A 20,600-nucleotide genomic window follows, 5' to 3' on the forward strand; every position below is an offset into this window, starting at 1 on the left:
AGCTGAGCACCTCACAATTTTAATGTGATTAATGAATATCTTTAGGCCATCTGGGTAAGGAAGAGCATCTATTATCTATATTTTAGACATGGGAAATGAAGGTCTAGGAACCTACATCTCAAAAGTACTTAGACGCCTAATTTATTTCAAATACTTTCTTGCAGGATTTGGGATTCAAAATACATTTTAGGATATATACCCAAGCCTCAGAGAAACAGAGACTTGGGTATATATCTGGCATGGGTTCTCCAAGCAGTAAGTTTATTATGTATGATTTCACATCTGCACTAATACATTTTTCTTTTTGCTTGTTAAAGTCTTTCTTTGGGACTTGATTGAACCATTTAGGCAAAAAAACCCCCAAAAAACCAAGTCCCTAAAAGAAATATCTGAGGTCACACAGGACAGCTGTGGCAAAGCAGGCACTGAAAACAAATGGACCATTTTCTCAAAACTGTCCTCTTTTTCTGATAATAAATTTTTGCCTTTTGTGCAAAGCCTTTTGGGATTGCAATTAGAATTCTCACAAACCCCCAAAATTAATAGTAGGCAATTTTCAGTATTGCAACCAATCCCTGAACATACTGTGAATGGTAACTTGGTCTGTAATTCACAAGTTAATATTTCAGACAAGGAGAAAGCAGACAGTCCAGAAGGGCAAGAGGAAGGAGCAACCCATGGATTCACAGCTGCCATTCATTCAGTGCAGCCCTGTGTTGGTGTTTGCAGCCATCTCTGGCCTCCCATGCCACAACCACTAGGAGGTGTGCTTAATGCACAGGCACACAGAGGGGGGAACCTCCAGACCTGGTGAAGAAGGGATCATGTCAGCCCGGGTCGGGGGGCACTCAGGTGAAGACAAAGCGTGACACTGGTGAACCACTGGAGCAGCTCATAGTAAACTGCTGTGGTTATTTTGTAGATTTGAGCAGATCTGTGGCTATCCTCATGTAAACTGGTTGTCAAAAAGAGTCTGTCTACCCCAATGTGGAGAGGAGCATCGAAGCAATTCATCATCCTCCCTCCTTACTTCATAGACACTCGCAGATGATCAGACAAACATGGGGATTTACATGTATACAGATACTTTCTGTAAAAGGAATATGGGAAGAGCAGCATTCCCTGGAGAATATGATTGCAGCCTGACTATTTATGCCTGATAGGCATGTTGCTTCTTAATTGTAACTACACAAGGAATAACAACATTAACAAAAAAAAAAAAAAAATAGGACAGGCAGATGTTGAAGAATTTTCTGAGAACTGCCGTAAAAATTCCAGCTACCACAACAACTCAGTCTATGTAGCCATGCTGCCATACCTACACATCAATATATAACTGGAAGCCTTTCTTCCCCTTTTTAACATATATGCTTAAATACGTAAGCACAAACACATAAGCTTGCTTATTTGGGGAATGGGAGGAGAGATGGGGCTTTCTGTTACCCCTAACATTTCAGAAATCTTAAAGGTAGAGAATGTATCTTATTCTAAGGAGTGATGACTCCTTGATTAATTAACTATTCCCTTGTGCTGTTGTTTTCTATCTGCTTGACTAATATACCTTATAAGAAAAAACAGCTGCCAAGGAACATAGGGAATGAATGTCCCCATCTTCTAATTGTGATAACTCTGCATGGAAATCTACTTCAGGTTGGATTTTTTTGATGTTTCTATGCCAGTCTTTTTTTTATAATTTTCCTTCTCCCTTTTCTGTCTGCATTGGGAAAGAGTTTCTAAGGATTATGTTGGTTTGCATTTCTTTTTCAGTGTATGCTGACTGTACAAAGAGTTAAACATGAAATAAAGAATGAAAATAAGCACGAAAGACGACATCCGTTCTCATTTCAATTTCCTGGAAGGAAAGTGCGGTTGGGCAGATGGTGCTTTTTTGTTTTACTAACTGAAAGATCAGATGTAAATAATATACACAATATAGACTATAAAGATCATTGAAGGTGAGGTTTCTGTGCATAGAGAATTGCTATGCTGTGGAGAGTTTCTCACCTGTTAATGATATGTCAAGGATTTTTTTGGTTTTAGCTTCTTAATATTTTTTGATATTTCAGTTTGCTTACTGCCCCCTCTATCTGCCTAGTCATATTTGTTTCAAGCACTATATTCCAGAAAGTTCAGTTGTTTATTTCTTAATTCAGGCCCCTTCCATGAAGAGCCACAATATTTGGTCTCCAGTTGAACGGACAGAAGAGAGTGGCTGATAATTTGGCATCACGTGAGTCTCAATATTTCTCTGTTGCTGTCTTTCTCCACGCCCTGGCTTTATTGTGTGCTATAAGAATTTGTTTTCTTTGTTGTTATCCAGTAGGATGTTTACACCTTTGGAGATCTTTAATTTGCTTTCCAACATGAAATATTAAATGTTCTCAAAGCAGAGCAGAGTTTGTGTTCTCTCACAATCAGAAAAAAAACATTTATCAAAGGAAAAAACTCAACCTTTTCTAAAATGTGTATGACTAAACATGGCTCAACAATGTCATAATGCTGTCTTCCTGACTGAAAGATCAGAAAAATATACTGTGCTATGACTGGAAAGAATACTGTGGTTTCATTCTCAAGCAGATCAAAATGAGTACTCTTCATTACCCCTCATGTCCTTTATTAAATTGGTGGTATTCAGACAGAAGATATTTTCATATTTACATTGCAAGAATGCCTCTAATCAGTGCTGACAAGCTAAAAACACTTCTGTGAACATCTTGGTAGGTTATTACCTCTCTGAACCTCCCTGGTTCAGGGTAACAAGTGTGGATGAACAGAGAGCTTTGGCTGGATCTCAGGAAAACAGGAGAGTTTCTGACCTTTGGAAGAAGGAGCAGGCCACTCAGAAAGGACTAAAGGGATGTCATAAGGTTGTGTGGGGGGAAAAGTAGAAGAGCCAAAGCCCAACTAGAATTTAATTTGCCTACTGCCATACAAGATAATAAAAATATTTCTATAAATGCACCAGCACCAAAAGGAGGGATAAGAAAAATCTCCATCCTTTATTAGATGCAGGGGGAAATATAGTGAGAAAGGATAAGGAAAAGACTCAGGTAATTCATGCCTTCTTTCCCTCAAACTTTAAGAGTAAGACAAGTTATCCACAGGTACTCAGCTCCTTAAGATTGAAAGACAAGGATGGAGAGAAGAGTGGAGCTCCCATAATCCAAGGAGAACCTGCTACACCACCTAGGCATACACAAGTCAATGGAACTGGATGGGATCCACCCAAGGGTGCTGAGGGAGCTGGCAGAAGTGTTCACAGAGCCATTTTCCATCAGTTATCATCTGTCCTGGCTTACCAGCAAGGTCCCAGCTGCAAGCTGGCAAATATAATACCCATCTGCAAAAGTCAGAAAGAAGATCTGGTGAACTGACAGGCCTGTCAGCCTGACCTTGGTGCCACGGAAGGTGATGGAGCAGATCATCTTCATGCCATCACACAGCCCATACAAGACAACCAGGTGATCAGGGCCAGCCAGCATGGGTTTGGGAAGGGCAGCTCCTCTCTTTCTATGACAAGGTGAACTGCTTCGTGGATGAGGGGAAGGCTGTGGATGTTGTCTACCTGGACAGTGTGTCCAGGTGGCAATAAGGTCAATGGCACCTTTTCTTATATCAGCCATAGTCTGTCCAGCACAGCCAGGACAGAGATCATACTCAGCAATGGTGGGGCTCCACCTTGAATCCTGTGTTCAGTTTTGGGCCCCTCACTACAAGCAAAACATTGAGGTGCTGAAGCACCTCAGAAAAGGGAATCTAAAAGTTTGGTGAAGCACCTGTGAGGAGTGGTTGAGGGAGCTGGGGTTGTCCACCCTGGAGAAAAGAAGGATCAGGGGGGACCTTATTGCTCTCTATAACTGCTTGAAAGGAAGTTGTAGCCAGGTGAGTGTCAGTCTCTTCTCCCAGGTAATGAGCTATAGATCAAGATGAAATAACCTCAAATTGTGCCAGGGGAGTTTTAGATTGAACGTTAGGAAAATTTGTTTCACTGAAAGGGTGGTCTAGCCTTGGAGCTGGCTGCTCAGGAAAGTGGTGGAGGCACCAACCCCGAAGATATTTTATAATGTAGTTGTGGTGCTTAGGGAACATGGATTAGTGGTGGACTTGGCAGTGATATGTCAATGGTTGTATTTGATGTTCCTAAAGGTCTTTTCCAACCTTAATGATTCTATGACCCTGCAAACATAACTGCTGTGAGGTTTTTTATTTAACACTTATTTTTCTTACTAACCTTAAAATGTGTACAGTAGAAGGAAGAAAAAAGGATGTTTTCTCAATGAAAGAGTATCACTCTATTCCTCAGGAGAAATGACTCATATCGAATTATGGAACTTGCATATCAAATCAGAACGACCAGATCTGGGGAAATCAGAAGACATAGCCACTGCTAAGACTTCTGTATAAACCAAGAGACTGAGGTAAACCAGAGAACTGAATTAAACTGAAACTTATTTTTTAATGTTAATTTAAAATTAAATATACACTAGCTATCTTTTTGTAAAACTGATCATAAACTATAAAACTGCTTGTCCTTTTTGGGTTTTTTTAATTTGTCTTGATGAAAAATTTCTGCTTATTAACCTGAGAAACCTGCTGATAGTTGTGAGAGTTTCATTGTGAGTTTTTCTGTAGTTTTACATTTGTAACTACTGGCCTCAAGTGCTTTCAGAAGCATTTTACATCTCAGTATAGAAAAAAATGGTTTTAGCATGAATTGAACAAATAGAGCTTCAGATTTTGATGAATAGAAACTCTAAAATCACTGTAAACAAAGAAACCTATCTTCCTTTTGAAGCCACTCCTACATTTCAGAGACTTTACACATTTTTAGGGTGTTTTATTTCATCAGTGCATAGGATGTGAAAAGAAGAACAAAAGTATGTCTGTGATGTTACTTCTGTAATATCAAGAAAGTGGAAGAAATAAAAAAGAAAACTGAAAATACTTTGCTTATTCTCCAACTACACTGAAAGCAAATGAATTAGTATTTGGAGAAAATATGCCACTAGAACTAAGATTTTATAGGTAAGAAGTTTTAACATAAGTTGTAAGTGAGTAATAAAATAGAACAAAAAATGAAAAGGAAAGACTTCAGCTGGCAGAACCTCCTGCCTTATAGCTTTCTTGAAGTTTGAAAATCCCAGAGTGAGTTTTGTCGCCTCACAGATAGCTCAGTAATAAATTTAAAAAAAGGAAAAAAATCAACTGAAAGCTCCAAAGAGAGCTTTTACCAACTGAAAAAGAAATGTCAGAGCCCAGGCACTTCAGCCCAAGTGCTATTCTGCACCTACCAAGAGTTTTTGGTGCACTAAAGATGGGCCATGTGCTGCTAACAGGTACTGCCAGAAGGAAGTGGGGCTGAGGTGTAAGTGGTGCAGACACTCACAAACAGGCAGGGTTTCACTCAGTTGTTCACTGTTTCCCACAGTTAAAAGCTGATGGGCTTGAAACAGTTTGGGGGTGATAAGACGAGCTGTAGTTAAAAAGGAAGGAAAGGCTCAAAACACCTGGGGCCAAACCTCTATCTGCCCGTTGATCTCAACTGGAATAAAACCATATCTGCACGCCCAAGGTTTGACTCTCAGCCTCTCATATGCCTTCTGAAACCCACAGAAACTGACCATGAGATGTTTTTTGCTTTCCTTAGAGACATGCCCACAAAACCTTCACAAATATCACTGTCCTTATGGACAGATTTCTGTGCTTGCAAGAGCACTGTAGATAGAGCTCTGTGGATAACTAAAGCATTAGCAGACACTCACACAGACACTTATGGGTGGCAATCTAAACACTCTGGGGAAGGCAGAGACCATTTGCAAATAAAAGAGAACAATCCCAGGTTAAATTATGAACAGTTACCAGACAAAATGGAGGCAATGTACAGGCCCTGACAAGCAGTTGAGACTAAAACCTGTTGAACTAGTAAGACACTGAATGTCCTGTGGCATCAGAAAGTAAAAAATCTCATATCTCATCTCTCCTTAGCTTGAAAGAAACACTTCATCATGCAAACCCAAATTTTGTTCAGTGAGAGAGCCTGGATTGCCACTCTTCATTACTGCAGGAGTTGATGTAGAAGTCAACACAGTAATGCCTTTCTTCTCTTGTATTATAAGAATTCAAATTCAATTTTTATTTGAAATAAAAATTTCAAGGCACAGCTACACAGTGCCTTACAGTGTGGTTCTTGGTTGCCTTCATCCCTTAACAACAGTCTTAAAAAGAGATACAGAACATAAAATTAAACCCCTATTTTTTTTTTTTTTTCACAGCAGGCTGTTTCATCTTAAAAACAGTAACGATTCACCATGTAAAAATCACAACAGAAGTAAGTAGAGTCTACTGAACATTTTGCTCTTCCTAAAGGTTTTTTTCTTTCCTTTAGAGCACTGATATACTTAACTGTTCCACAAAATATGGGATCTACAAAGTTTGACCAAATGACACCTTTGCCAATTACATAATAATATGCTGAAAGCGCTTCTTAGCTCACCTATTGTGAACTATGTCACTTTTTCTTCTGCTCTCCTCAGGAGTGCAGTGTTGGACCATGAGGAACCTCACCCCTAGTGTCTTTAACCATGAGCTGTGGCCTGATAGTCACAACAGTCCACCTGGTGCTTGCTGACTTCTTAGTCATGAAGCTCTGCCTTGTGTGTCTGCAGAGTGCTCTTCAAGGTCTTCAGTTTGAGGGTTTGAATGTATGCCATGTGTAAGTTGTTCAGTGCAGTACCAGTCCAGAAACACTAGCTTTCTAAACATGGCCTTTGAAATGTTGTGGTCATGGTTCCTCTGCTTCTGCATTTGAGCCTGACTCAGTAACTAGTGGTTAGTCTTATGGTCAACAGACTGTTTCATACAAGTCCCTTAAGAGGACAGGTGGCCCAGTGGATGGGCTGTTCAGTTTGGTATAAAAGCAACAAAAATCCAATCAGTCTCAGCAGTGATGAGAGCAGCAGAGGAAACAGAACAACACATGAAGTGTAGGGATGGAGACATCACCAGTAATCTGACTGGTTTATACTAAGAAAAGTTTTGACAGACCTGCTGGGTTTCTACTTAATGCCAATCAAGTCTGAAAGGGACCACTTGAGCTCAGGTATTTATCTCAAACTGATTTGAATTATCCTCTCTTCTTGATTTTGAGAGTCCAGAAGAGAATACCATGAAGAGAGTGTGTTGACATTTCCTACATAAAACAAAATTAAATCCATTCAAGTCAAAGAAATACAGTGTAGGGGATAAAAGAATCAGGCCCTTTGAAATGACAACAGAAATAGAGCTTCATCTGGGCTATATGTTCTCAGAAAATCTATTGGGAAGTGAAAACATGAGGAATTCTTCCACATCACCCCCTTCACAGTAATTAGGGTCAACAAAATGCATACAGGGCATATAATACATATTATTACATCTTTTTTCTGCCTAGTCAGTATAAGCTTTATGTTACTTTTTCAGACATGTTAGCTAAAGAGCAGCATTTGAGGTCAAGTCTGGATTGTCCTTTTTAGTATGCTAATGCTGCACATATGTAAACTTATTCAAACAAAATTGTCTCAAAATATTACCAGCACTTAAATTATCATTGCAGAAATCACAGCAAAGAAGGATAGTGCTTACCAAAACCCCAAGAAAGTACTTCAGATTGTTTTCCTTTCATTGCCAAGCAGCGAGGGTCAAGTGAACTGTATTATTTGCAAATATCCACCTTCTCAGAATGTCACAAGCAGCTGTAGCATATCCACTAGCAGCAATTTCCACTTGGCTCTATCCAGAGGGGAGAAAATTACCAGGAGCTGAGTTGTTTATAATTCCCTCAACCCTGAGGGTAATTCTGTTCACCAATTACTTGAAATTAAAGTTAGGTAATTTGACACGTCTGTTTGATACCCGACCACAAACTCTTAAGCAAACCAAAGAGCTGGATAATTTACTTCCACGATCTTCCACAGAATTTCATTATTGAAACCGTGACAGGAAAGGAAAAATGAGAAATTGTACAGACTTGTGAATTAGCAGGGCTTGGGGGTTTTTGGTCATTGTTGCCACATTAAGAGGTCCCAATAGATCTGAGAAAGAGGAAGTTGGAAGCCAGTTTTCCTCCTAGGATGAGAGTTCCCATCTAAACCTAGCAAAGATTGTAAGAATTGAACAAGAAGCCTCCAAGTGCAGTGTTTGACAGGAAAAGAAACCTGCTTTCTGCAGCAAGATGATTTCACACCTTTTGTCTTTGCATACAGTCACAATGCTGCCCTGAAAAGGATGTGCAGATGTAGAGACAACCTACATTATCTGCACTATGGTTTTTTTTGATCTCTAGGGCCAGTCATTTAAATTACATAGTTGAATCCTGAGTTGGGTTATATCTAGACTTGGAAATTTTTAAAGTCAGGCATACCTGTTAAACATTTTTTTGGTGATGAGTGTGTGCACACTCCATTTCTGTATCTCTTTGTGAGTAATGCATTGGCTGCCAGGTACTGTGACTGAACTGCATGACTCACTCCGTGGATTCGTTTTACAATCTGGTGAAACCAGAGGCTGGTAACACCTATCCTTTGTAAGAACTTTTTACATGTTGTAACTCTACAAATGAATACTTTCTGTTTTAACTTTTTTCTTTTTTTTTTTTTTTAAACACAAAAGATTACACTGATGGATTTTAAAAAAGTACAAGCTGACACAAAATTCATTCATGTTATCCTGAGCCGTGTACTGAACTGTTCAGCCTAACATGTGTGAAATGAGCCTAGTTCTCATTTCCATCAAGGTATATCAAGACTTGTTTCAAAGCATTCATCATCCTTAAACATTATAAAACAAGTGAACAAGAAATGCAGAGGTACTATCTTTTCATAGTGAGAAGACTTGATTTTTAATTGTAGAATCTCATTCTTGTTGGCATATCTTCCTATTTGGAATATTTAGCGCCAAATAAGTAGCAAGTGCTTTATTTTTTTAAATCTGAATATGATTACCCTGTCAGCCATATTCTGCATTTCATTTTTACTATAAAAGTTGTTCGTTGTCCAATTTTAAGCTGAAAAACTATAAAAGTCCATTTTGACTTCTCTACAGCAGAACTAAAAGATTTTTTTGAACTAAGATTAAATTGATATACCTTGAGCTTCTGTCATTGTAATATGACATTAGGAGCATAGTCAAATACTGGTTTTGACTATAAGTGTCCTACTAAAGTAGTAGTCAACTGCAGAGTGCTTTTTGATGTATCAAAGAAATGGTACTATCTTTCAAACAGCATTCATATTCTGCTATCATCAAGGCAAAGTAATAGCAGGACTAAAGCATGATCTTTTTTTACAGTTTCTAGAAGTCAGTGCTATAAGGGATTGCCTAGCCCTGCATTAGGTATTCATGTTTAAATGAACCACAGATGGGCTCTCCAATCTACAAACTCCATTAATCAGATTTTATCCTTTTCTCTGTCTTTTATTTTTTGGATTCTTCACCCTCTTCCCTGCTGCTATTGCTATAGCTTCCCTAATGACAGGCCAAGTAATTTATTTTTCCCTTTCTATCTTTCTTTTCCTAAAGTTGTAATACTCTTACTGGTATAATTCACATGTGTTTCTGTGTAATGCTGATGGCCATGATTCCATCATTCAGTGGGTAAATTGCATTTTACTTTGTTATCTCTCAAACATGTAATCTCTCATATAGAATGTCCTAACTTAAAAGACTGGTGTCTTGGTTAGTGGAAAAAATGTCTTTGAACAACTATTAATATTTAAGGTTCTATTATGGTTGGGTATATGGCTCATGAAAAACAAAAAACAAGGAGCAGACTTAGTACTGAAGGAACAGAGCTGGACAGTACAGTGACCTGTCAAAGGCCATTGAAATGTCTAAGAAAACATAAGAGAGGTTTTGGGGTTTTTTGAGGTTTTTTTTTTTTGTGATACTTTTTTCCCATTTTTCTTCTGAAAACAGACAGTTTTCACCCTAGGAATAGTGGAATGAATCCTGACTTTTCAAGTTTCCCTTTGTGCCTATCTAGGATAAAACACAGAACTCCACATTCACAGAGCAACAGGACAGAACTTCTAAAGGTATTTATTTCCAATAAGTGGAAAAATACATTTGTTTTGATATTGTTAAATTGCTTCAGTAGAGTAAAAAAATTCTCCCTGATCAGTTTGAAATATTGAATATATATATCAGATCTAAAATGTTAATACAGAATAAAATACAAATGTTAAAAGGATAAATTTGGAAGACAAAAGCAGAAATGAATTATTTTATTTTGATATTAGTCACTGAAATGTTTCTCTTAAAAATCATTAAAATCAACATGTTCTTATGAAATATTTAAAAGAACATCCTTCTGAAAACAATTTTTTATCAAGTTTATGCAGAAAATAATGCTTTTCCATTGTTTTTATCATAAATTCATGAAAGACCTTGCTGATGGTATATTTGTTGCTAATGGGAAGAGCCAGTTTGACTCTTGAGAACAGGAGGTCCTCCCCACAAAGTAAACAGGTAATAGGATTGTGTAGCCACCTTCAAAAGTTTTCTTCTATGTATGGGGATGTTTTAATACTGGACCAACAAATAGTTCAAAGTTCAGTTGCTATAATTAGGGAAAGATCTATGTAATCCCAGTGTCTTCTCCTTCTAAATGCAGTCTGCAGGGACTATAAGGGGGCTCCAGTAAAAGTGTGTATATATTGTGGGTGCTACAGGGGCAACATGAAATGAAATAAAAAAACAAAACAAAACACCTAAGTGGGAAAAAAATTACTCCCTAGCTCAGGTGAAAGGCAAAGTTTTTTATGTTAAACTGTTCTCCCACTGAGTCACCAAATGGAGTTACCAAATGGACAGACTTCATATGCAGAAACCATTTAAACTGACTGAAATTTTACAGCTGGTCAGTAAGGTGAACTGAGGGATTGAGAAAGCTGGTTCATCTCTAAAACAACAATGCCCTGTCATCTGAGGAGGTCAGCCAGCACAATACAGAACAAGGTCTTGGAACACTTCATGCAGGTTTGCTTTCACTTGTCCTTTTCAGCATCAGAGAATAGCTGGTATCCATTTGTGCTGAGTCAGTTTCCAGTGCCTCTGCATTATGAAACACTTCCTCAGCTACCCAGCTTCTTCCACCCACTTTTAGATGCACAGACTGAGCTTTCCAAAATTCTTCCTTGTTGTCACACTGAATTGTGAGCATCAGAAGCACAGGCCTGAGCAACTCATATGTACACATAATAACAGTGGTTCTAGATACTGTATTCAGTGTAATAATAGTGTTGATTGCTGATACTGGCTCAGTTGACACTGTATGTTGCCAAAATTTGTTGTCACACCAGAAACAGGAAGAGAAAAATTGGGAAGAGGTGTGAAGAAGGAACCTTCTGTCCAAATTCAAATCACATAATGCTATTATCAGTGGGGAATAACAGTGAGAGACTAAATGGATCTGCTTTGGGTGGCTGCTAAGGCAGAAATGACCAGAGAGGGATGTTGGGCTGCATTTCTCTGAATGGAGCTGCTTCTGCAGCTCACATTCCCTAAGTTATCGCCCATGATAGTGAAGACATGGTGGCCTGGTCCCACTCTCCTGATTCACATTGTTCTCACATGCAGCCCTATTTTGACTGCATAAATAGGGAGGAATTTCCAATTCCATGGAGATACTACAAGTTTAGTCATGAAGATAATTAAGTCCTTTGGGCTTGAAATACCCAAATATTTCATACTTGAAAGAAATTCAGATATGGCTCTAAAGGTCTGGACTACTGCCATCTAAACAATTTGGATTCATTAGAGGTTTAAGATTCGCTCCAAATTCCTCTTCACATCAATTAATCATTCACATATTTACTCTTCTTATCACTAGTGTTATAGAATGGCTAGAAATTCTGAGAAAGACACTACATAGCCTAGTTCTGCTGACACACAAAAGCCAGCATCAGTCTTAAAAATGTCAAATCTAATAAGGAAAGATTGGGGGAAAAAAAACGAGGTGGAAAGAAGTTTTATTATTGACATCCTTTTCCAAAAGATAATAGAAACAGTAGCTTGTCCAAAACACCTCACAGAATATCAGTGGTAGAGCTGAGGAAGGGCTCTATGATTGTTGCCTGTCTCCCAAGGCAGCAGGAGACTTAGTCAGAAATTGCCTTACCCCATATTTTGCAGCAAAAATTATTTCTTACTGTTATTGCTCACTGCAGTTAAATGAAAAGATATCTAGCCTTTCCAGAATTTTTAGAATAAAAAACTTTAGAATTTTTAGAATAAACAAACTTGTTTATTTTTAGAATAAACAAACTCAGATAAATATAGTACCTGTAAATAATGGACAGTACTGGAATGCTAGCTCAGGTCCTAAGGAACTTAGAGAAATGTAGGTACCTTCTAGTACTGCTCTGGTGGTCAGACAAAAGGGACCTTGATACAGAAATAGGGACACTTGCTTGAACTCAGGCTTAAATGTCTATAGATCTTTGAAACTAGATAGAAAGGCAGATAAAGAGCTGCATTTTTCTCCAGGATCAGAGAGCCTCTGGGAAGTATCTGTCCAACCCATAGTTTTATCTAAGTTTGTAATTTCACATATATTTCTAAGTAAAATAAGTGGGACTCATTATTAGGGCTTTTTATTGAATTTGTGAGTTTATTTTTAATTACTAAATATCAATCATTTACATTTACCAAAAATTTACCTGATACTAACACCACCTTGATTAAATCTTGCTTTCTATTTTGTTCTTTTGTCACTAAGAATTCTGAAAATCAGATGAAGACTCTGAAAGTAGAACTGCTACAATGGCAAATATGTTTAAAATCTTCACTTTCTTTCCTGAGGTCTGACTTTTGTGTCTGTAAGTGTGTGTGTCAGTTAAGGGGAGGGTGGAGGGTTCAACATAACCTGCGGTAAATTTTATCAAATGAATTTTAATTAACAGCTCTGATGAGATAACAAGAGAGATTGAACCTCACCTCCCAAAACTGTATTAGTTTGCTTTTGTTGCTGCTGTTGTAAAAAAATCTTGTTTTGCTGACACTTCGGAAATGATTATGACAAGTAAAAAGATACTGTCTTTGCAAGGGCAATTTTGGACTAAATTTAATCTGTTTTAAAAAGCTGAGGTGAAACAGTAAAGGAAAAAAAAAAACCCCATCAAAATCCTGATGAAGAATCTGCACTGAATTTGACTTATTTTGAAACTTTTATTAGTGCAGTACCTGAAATAGAGCACAAAGATCTTCCTCAAGGCACTGCAGAAGTGAGGAGATAACTTAAGACATAAAATGCAGCAAAACAGAACATAATTGTCATGGGGCGGGGGTGAAGAGTGTGGGGTGGGAGGCGGGTAAGGAAAAAAATTAAATTCCTTCACCAAAAATTCAGTAAAAAACCCTGATAGAGGTTAACTGTCTTGTGGCAAGCACATTCCTAATGCTGGATGCAGGATATTCCCATCCTGCAGTGGAAGGTCCTTATTAAAAAAGGAGAACGGATGAGAGATGCAAATTATGGTTTATATGCACATAAGTACTTAAAATAAAAGTTCTTCCAGCTTGATACATCAGAGTGCTGCTTTCATGTTGATTTGTATTGCCTGTGATTGGAAATAATTGTACTAGTTTATATACTAGCATGGTAATATTTGATTAATTTTATCACTGACAGTGAATGTGTATATTGATGCCTATGCACCTGATAAAATACTGTATTTTTGTTACTTCATCAAAAGGACCAAATATTTTTGGATTAATATAATAAGCTCTTTCTGCAGCATGATTTCAAAACCTGAAGTGAAACTTGATTCAAATTTTGTTATGGACTTAAGGCTAAATCTGAGCTGACTGAAGCCTGGATCCTTTTCAAACCTATCTTTGTCTCATGGCAAACATAGATAATTGAAGTGTAGCGTTCTCATACAAACACTTTTTTCAGCCCTCTACAAAATGCCTAAAGTAGTTACAATGGAAAATGGATAAATCATTTGCCAGCTCTCTTTTTCTTTTTTTTTTTTTTTTTTACTTTCCCATAGTCTAAATTTTAGTCCAAACTAATACAAATCCATATTCTACTCATGATCAATGTAAAACTAGAATGACTGAAAGGTATAATTTGGATCACTTGTATTTAGGACTGCCAAATGAATACCTTTCAATTTTTTTACATAGAAGAATCTTCTGAAGTACTGTGTGATTCAATTTTCTCTCTCTAAAAAAAAAGAAAAAAAAAGAAAAAAAGAAAATAAAGGAAAAAAAAAAAGAAAATTCTAACTCGAAATTGTCAACACTGTAGAAACAGGTAAGAGGATGTCTCTGTCATATATAGTTATTTACATTACTTGCTTATCCTACTAGTCCAGACATTAACACCTTAGTTTTGACTGGCATTTTATAGTAATTTCCTGCTTCTCTAGTTTCTCTTTCAGTAATATCTACCTTATTCACTATAAAGTGAAAATATAAGACAAAACCTCAAAGACCTTAGGAAATACTGTCCAGTAGGTTAGCAACTGAAGGGATTCTCTCTCCTTAAAAGATTAAATAAGCCCAGCTAATTCCTGTGACTGTAAGCTGAGTCCTGCTGGTTTTGAACTAATCATTTGCAAAATTGGAGGGGTAAAAAAAGTAACACAGAGAAAAAAAAATGGCTTCTGGTAGGTGAGCCACAGCAGGGCAATTAAGATGATATGGCAGAGGTAGACATCTGCTCCTAGACAGATACAGTTCCACTGATGCTATCTATAGCTGCAATCCTTCTGAGAGATAAACAACATGCGAGAGTAACGCACAGAAGGAAATGCCACACTGAGAAAGTGGTGATCGTGTGGCCCCTGTGGTCTGAGAGAGAGAGAGAGAGGCAGCAAGAGAAAAGGGGAGGGCTGTCATGGGGGGCCTGTACCAGGCACATGCAGGTGACAGCAGTCATAGGACAGGCATGCATCAAAATGCACAGATGAGAGGTGTGTGAGAACTGATGCTGGAGGGGAGCAGAATTGCAGCAGAAATGAAAGCACAAGAAGACCAAAGGAAGAAAGAGATGGAAAACCCCTTTCTAAGATCTAGACATAAAGTTAATCTAGACTGAAATTTAAAAAAAATAAAACAAAGAGATCATTAGTAGATTATTTATTCTCTCAAATTTGAAGGCTTAAAGGGTTTTTCAGAATTTCAAGCTCACATTCAGGTTGATTACCAAGTTAATCTGAACTATGCTCCCAAAGTAGATGATTACTTGCTGTTTCATATTACTCTCACAGCGATGTTCAGACTCAGCAGAGGTAATATTCCCTCTTTCCCTTGCTGACAGGTACAGAGAAAGCCTAAAGGAGGCGGTGATATCTGCTACAAACAAACTCTCAAGCCATGGATGGACATTGTTGGATTTAGGACAGACTTGAAGCAATAGCAAGTTGCTGCACAGCAAGTTCCATGACCTAATTGGACACAAGTTTTCTAAAGGCATCTGGCGTTCACTGGCCATGCCACTGATTCTTCATGCCACTTGTCACTGGGCTCCTTGTGAGGAGAACTTGGTGGTTCTTTGATGCCGGGGGTTCCGAGTCCTGCCAAAACTGAGGGAGCATCATTCTTCTCTCTAGCTTTCCTAATGGCAAAAAGGTTTAGCATTCAGTAGACTTAAGAAACTCTCCCAATTTCAGAATCTCTCTGGAAAAATCACAAGAATTTGAGGCCAAGCAGTTTTCAGAGAATCACTGTTCAGAAGCAAATGCAGAAATACCCTGCTGAGGACAGGTCGTCTGGCTCCTGTGCTGTGCTGTCTTCCACTTCTGGCTAGACCTGGGGCTTAGTTTACATCTGCAGAAGGTGAAGAACTGAAACACCCAAGTGTCATTCTGCCTCATGTTGGAATCTCAAACCTATGATTACAAGTTTTCATAATGTCTGTTATTATAATTCTTCAGCCTGGTTACCCTGTGGTCTCATCCTGTAAAAAAACTGTTTCTTTTCTCTGTCTGTGAAGAGAAAAATATCAAACAGAAGAGCTTAATGTAAAATCAAAAGGTGGAGTGAATCACAAGCTCTCATGCAATATTGTGCTTTGGAGAGTTTTTAAATTGCTACTTCTTAAAGCTTCTTACCAAGGAAACCTGACTCTGAAATGTACTGTTTATCTTAAGATGGTAGAACTGGACTTAATGCCTTTAACAAGCAATTCTCCTAAGGCCAGATTTTGCTATCCTGACTCAGTTCACACCTCCCCAGAGAGGATGATGAATTTAGATACTTCTTCTGTCCACTAGATGCTCATAAACAGACTCATCTCCAATGTATTCATTAGGGAAAAATGTGCAAGGCTTCCTGTTTGCTTAACTGCACTTTAGTCTTCCTTATTCTTCACACAGTGAGCGTGAACATTCAAGTGATGCAGCTGTTGGTTGTTGATTACTTATTTGGGGTTTTTTTAGATTCTTACTTTTCATTCTAGATTTTTTAAATTTCACATTCACACATGCAAGCATCAACATTTCTTTCTGAGATATGTATTCTGGAAAACTTCAATCCTATGGATATTTTCAGGAAGTGAAAAAAAAATTAAGTGTAGAATTCTAGCCTACATGACTCAAGAAACTTATTTTTTAAAAATAAGCATGAGATTGGATCACTAATTTATTAAAACTTCCCCTAGATCTGCATAAAATTATCAAAACAGGAATGGGGACAGTATCAGCAAAGAACTAAAGTTTTCTATTAAGGTGTGTGTAATGCAAAATTTCTGCTATTATTTATTCTGCATTTCCAGTTATTTCTGTTTCAATTATTTGGGGCAGCCAAAAAAGGTCTGATCATTTGAGTTCCTCAGATAAAGCTATCGTTTTGGAGAATGGGAATATCTAAAACAAATACCTATCCATAGAGAATGTCAGTTCCTAAGTTAGTGCTCTACATGGTCATCAGAGTGTAATAATTTCTGGACAGTAGAGGTGCTAATGTAGCTTTGTTATTCCCCATTTATTGATTCTTGATGAATGCATTTGCTGTGCTTAACCCTGCAATATATTCTTTATTTATAACTATTTTGAGTTTATTACTGTTTCTGCTTTTCTACCTTTTTTTCTGTATTTCAAAAAATAATGGTTTAGTATAGGAAAGAAGCACTCTTTCTTTCTCTGCATTTCCTTTTCATATTGCAGAAATATATCTGATTTTAAAAAATCACATTAATAACTTAAGATTATTTTGAATGTTTTTTTTTTTTTTTTTATATTGCATTATTTGATTCTAACCCACTGAGCAACTTTCACAGAGCAGATTGTCATTATGGCTGTATTTTGCCTTTTTGCTGCAGTCTATCACTTGAAAGTGTGTCCCTCCCCCATCCCAGTTATGCATTGCAAGCTTTTTTTATCTTTTCTACCTTGCTAGAGGCATTATTAGGGCAGCTCACCTTTGACCAAATGGGCAGATGAACATTCATCCTCTGGAGCCAGTACTAGTGCTGTTTGGTAGATCAGCTCTCAAATGGTACTGAACTGTGACCTCTTCTTCTGTTCAAAGACTAAATACATAAACTTGAGTTTCCATTGGTGCCAAGCCTGGGAACCTGAGCTGCTCCCTAATCCCAGGTCTCACAGCCAGCAGCACAATGGGCAGCTCACCATGCCAGCCGGCCAGCCTGAAAGAATGTCTTTATTCTCTCTTCCTCAACAAATTGCTTATTGTTTGGCCCACAGGCTGCTAGACCTTGTGAACTGTCCAAAACTTTATTGCTTTTCTGTTAAACTTTCTTCTCTTTTCCCTCTGATTTTGCTTACAAATAAAATTAGTTTCTATTTTCATGCCTTAATAATCAAATTTTAAAACACGTCTGCTTCTTTTTATTTTTATTTTTTTTTGCAGAGTATATCTGTCTCTTGGAAGCCTGTAGGAACCACAGAAATAATAAAAACCCTGCAGGTTTAGTCTCTTTAGAAAGAAGTCTGTGGCAATGAGAAGTGTTACTAGAATGAAGTGCTCTATATTACTGAGACAAAAAGGGAGCCAAAATCTTAAGAGCATTCTTAAATTTCCAAAGATATGTACCATTTTTTTGCTCTTGGTGTCATCTTCACTGTGGCTACAATGTGCTCATTTATAAAAAGAGTGACCATAGGACAAAACACTTATTTGGGGTCATTGGGTTTTGCAGTTGTTCAGGAGTAGCTGTCTTCAGAGGAAGTTAAAGCAGAGTGCCTAAGTTGATGTGTTATTTATCTCTCAAAGTATTTCTGGAAGCACCTTTTGTTTTCAGCAGAAGTTTCTGGGAATGTGATTGCAGGATTGTGCAAGCTGGCACTAAGCAGAACATTGGCAAGATAAGGCTGATCTTTCAAAATTCAGCCCGACCTACCCTGGGAAAAGAAGAGCTTCACAGGTGTGACCCCAACATATAAAGAGAGAAATGGCTTTGTAAACATGGCCAAAAAGACAGGACCCAGAGCACCCCTGTTCCTCTTCCTCATCTCAGCAAACCTGTGCTGAGACATGTTCATGTGTTCAGTGGGCAATATTGTCCCTGTTTGGAGACAGGGAAGTAAGAGAGGAATGTCCTTGTGACTAGTGAGATCAGTTCTGATCACTTGGAGAGTGATATTAGGTTCAGTTTAAGCACTCATGCCGTTCTTAACCATTTTTGCACGCGTTGTTTAGGAAAGACGAGTGAAGTGCTCAGCTTTCTGGAGCCACACATAGATCTAAGAATCTTACAAATTTCTTAAAAGTGCCAGTGGTGAGTGTGTGTGTGTGTGTGTGTGTGTGTGTGTGTGTGTAACATATATATATATATATATATATATATATATATATATATATATATATAAAATTTAATACTCTTTCAAGTATGAGAATGGCAGCACAAGAGTAGAAGAATTGCAAAACTTAAACGTCCACATTAACCTGATATATGGTGCATACCAGATGATATATATACTGCCTTATTGTTCAGTTGTGGCTCAGGAAGCTAAATGCATAATATAAGATATATGTATAGTCTAAGGGTCAAACTCTGTCAGTTACACGAGTGTAAATCAAGAGCAATTGCTCCGAAGTGACTGAAGTTTCAGTACCCTGGATTTACACAAGTGTTGCTGAAAGCAGAATATGAGTCAATACATGTCATCAATACAGCTGAGTTAGTGGCACTGAGGGAATTTTATGATATGCATGCACCTAAATCCTTCACTTTTTTTTCCCCCCATGTTTTATACTATTACATTTTATGTTTCAAATTTTGTCTATGTTTTTAAAAGAATAAGGGACTCAAATACTGATTCTGTAAGTGAAGTGTCCACTTCCCTCATCTAGCAAATTTTCTCAGTCTTGCTTCATAATGGTAGGATAAACATCTCACATTCATGGAAGGATTACTTCCCTGACTTACATTTAAGGCCAGTGTTAATTTATATAAATACATCATTCTGAACCCCAGCAGAACGTTGCTAGGCTGGCTGGCTGACTGCATGCAGAAATGCATCCTTGTCATTTGCTCCATTCTGTTAGAAAGTGTACAGGCTGTTGTAGGGCCAGGAGGCAAAGTTTCCTAGGCATGTAGAAAGCAGGATCTGGATGTAGCAGGAAAGAATTGTGGAGCTGGTTACAGTCAGTGGGTATGGACAGCTGGCAGCTAAAGACAAAATGAGTTGTTTTAAAAGATCACAGGACAATTTTCTTCACTGATACATCCTGAAATTTTTATTGAGAAGTTCAAGAAAAAAAAAAAAAGGATATACATGGGACACTGCTTGGAAGATATTGTGCAAAATAAAGAGGTATAAAAGCTCGTATTCTGTTGGGGAACTAGCAGAGTACCTGTCAGATACACCTGGACTCCAATGACCTTATTTTACATGGGGAAAGAATATATGATTTTCTGGGTTGAAAGGAGGTTTTTAATTCTGAAAGGAGGTTATATGTTAAATATATGGTAGCAGTCTATTCAATAATAGAAGTCAAGTCCCTTACTTGGGAAGGCAGAATCTGGTATTCTATCACATAAAATAATGTCATTATTTCTCTAACATACTTTTAAATTGAATGTGTTATTTTAAATCACTTTTTTATTATATTCTTGAATACCTAGAAAGATTAAAAAGCTCAAAAGTAGATTCCTCAGTATCCACATATTCAAAAATTGTTGAATTAATTTGAGACACATTTATAAAAAAAAAAATAGCCATTTCAGATTACAATGATCAACTGAGGGGGCTTATCACTTCAAAAGAAGCAGAATAAACCTCCATGTGTGCTCAACACACACACACTCCCTTATCCAGTTAGAACAATATGTAGGTATAGATTTGGTGAGATTGTTTGATCCCAAAAGGATTCGTATAAGAAAAACTTCTCTTTCAGAGAAATGATCTCTCTAGAGACTGATAGTGATGATACAATAGGCTGGAGTTGCTATTATTAAAAAAAAAATTACTACTTTTTCTGACTATGTTCCTTTTTTTCCCAGTGGGATTCTGATTCCAGACACTCAACTAGCCTGATATCCACTGGGAAAGCGATGACACCATAAATTATTTAAAGGTTTGAAAACCACAAGAACTACTGTATATAACCAGATTGGATTGACTTTTAAACTCTTTTGATTAATAATACAT

The 20,600-nt window shown here is 37.6% G+C and overlaps 2 long non-coding RNA genes across 5 annotated transcripts in view; one reads left to right on the plus strand and one right to left on the minus strand.

Annotated features, from left to right (window-relative positions):
- Positions 1-7,909, minus strand: part of LOC132329324 (uncharacterized) — a 43,455-nt gene extending 35,546 nt beyond the window's left edge. The window contains exon 1 of the long non-coding RNA XR_009487021.1: positions 7,621-7,909. This is a non-coding gene — a long non-coding RNA (uncharacterized LOC132329324). The remainder of the gene's footprint in view (positions 1-7,620) is intronic.
- On the plus strand, positions 1,770-17,811 carry LOC132329325 (uncharacterized). Of its 4 annotated transcripts, none has more exons than XR_009487026.1 (6): positions 1,770-1,955; positions 2,154-2,230; positions 3,105-3,461; positions 4,304-4,418; positions 6,273-6,328; positions 9,952-13,560. It is a non-coding gene; the product is annotated as an uncharacterized LOC132329325 (long non-coding RNA). The 4 variants fall into 4 exon arrangements; XR_009487025.1 differs by lacking the exon at positions 1,770-1,955 and adding an exon at positions 15,305-17,811 and having other exon boundaries at positions 1,966-2,230; positions 9,952-10,070; XR_009487024.1 differs by lacking the exon at positions 3,105-3,461 and having other exon boundaries at positions 1,834-1,955.
- Positions 17,812-20,600: the final 2,789 nt, after the last annotated feature.

This window comes from Haemorhous mexicanus, chromosome 6 (genome assembly GCF_027477595.1).
Source record: "Haemorhous mexicanus isolate bHaeMex1 chromosome 6, bHaeMex1.pri, whole genome shotgun sequence".
Classification (NCBI taxonomy): domain Eukaryota; kingdom Metazoa; phylum Chordata; class Aves; order Passeriformes; family Fringillidae; genus Haemorhous; species Haemorhous mexicanus.